The sequence below is a fragment of the Rattus norvegicus genome, chromosome 2 (assembly GCF_021556685.1).
Source record: "Rattus norvegicus strain SHRSP/BbbUtx chromosome 2, alternate assembly SHRSP_T2T, whole genome shotgun sequence".
In the NCBI taxonomy this organism is placed as follows: Eukaryota; Metazoa; Chordata; class Mammalia; order Rodentia; family Muridae; genus Rattus; species Rattus norvegicus.
In genome coordinates, this window is record NC_141535.1 from 17,979,671 (window position 1) to 17,981,168 (window position 1,498).

A 1,498-nucleotide genomic window follows, 5' to 3' on the forward strand; every position below is an offset into this window, starting at 1 on the left:
ATAGGGGAAATTGGTCTGAAGTTCTCTTTCTTTGTTGGGTCTTTGTGTGGTTTAGGTGTAAGAGTAATTGTGGCTTCATAGAAGGAATCAGTAACACTCTGTCTGTTTCAATTTTGTGGAATAGTTTGGATAGTATTGGTATGAGGTCTTCTATGAAGGTCTGATAGAATTCTGCACTGAACCCATTTGGACCTGGGCTCTCTTTGGTTGGGAGACTTTTAATGACTGCTTCTATTTCCTTAGGAGTTATGAGTTTGTTTAGATGGTTTATCTGTTTGTGGTTTAACTTCGGTACCTGGTATCTGTCTAGGAAATTGTCCATTTCCTCCATATTTTCAAGTTTTGTTGAATATAGGTTTTTGTAGTAGGATCTGATGATGTTTTGAATTTCCTCTGATTCTGTAGATATGTCTCCCTTTTCATTTCTGATTTTAATTTGGACACACTGTTTGTGTCCTCTGGTTAGTCTGGCTAAAGTTTTATCTATCTTGTTGATTTTCTCAAAGAACCAACTTTTGGTTCTTTTGATTCTTTCTATGGTCCTTTTTGTTTCTACTTGGTTGATTTCAGCTCTGAGTTTGATTATTTCCTGCCTTCTACTCCTCCTGGGTGTATTTGCTTCTTTTTGTTCTAGAGCTTTTAGGTGTGCTGTCAAGCTGCTGACATATGCTCTCTCCTGTTTCTTTTTGGAGGTACTCAGAGCTTTGAGTTTTCCTCTTAGCACAGCTTTCATTGTTTCTCATGAGTTTTTGTATGTTTTACATTTAATTTTCATTACATTCTATGAAGTCTTTAATTTCTTTCTTTATTTCTTCTTTGATCAGCTGATCATAGAGTAGAGCATTGTTCAACTTCCAGGTATATGTGGGCGTTCTTCCCTTATTGTTATTGAAGGCCAACTTTAGCCCATGGTGGTCTGAAAGGTTGCATGGAATTATTTCCATCTTCCTGTATGTGTTGAGGCCTGTTTTGTGACCAATTATATGGTCAATTTTGGAGAAGATTCCATGAGATTCTGAGAAGAAGGTATATCCTTTTGATTTAGGATGGAATGTTCAATAAGTATCTGTTAAATCCATTTGGTTCGTGACTTCTGTTAGTCTGTCTATGTCTCTGTTTAATTTCTGTTTCCCTGATCTGTCCATTGATGAGAGTGTGGTGTTGAAATCTCCTACTATTATTGTGTGAGGTGCAGTGTGTGCTTTGAGCATTAGTAAGGTTTCTTTTCTGTATTTAGTTGCCCTTGTTTTTGGGGCATAGATATTTAGAATTGAAAGTTTATCCTTGTGGATTTTTTCTTTGATGAATATGAAGTGTCCTTCCTTATCTTTTTTGATGACTTTTGGTTGAAAATTGATTTTATTTGATATTAGAACGGCTATTCCCGCTTTCTTCATCAGACCATTGACTTGGAAAGTTGTTTTCCAGCCTTTTCTTTGAGGTAGTGTCTGTCTTTGTCTCTGATGTGTGTTTCCTGTAGACAGCAAAATGTTGTGTC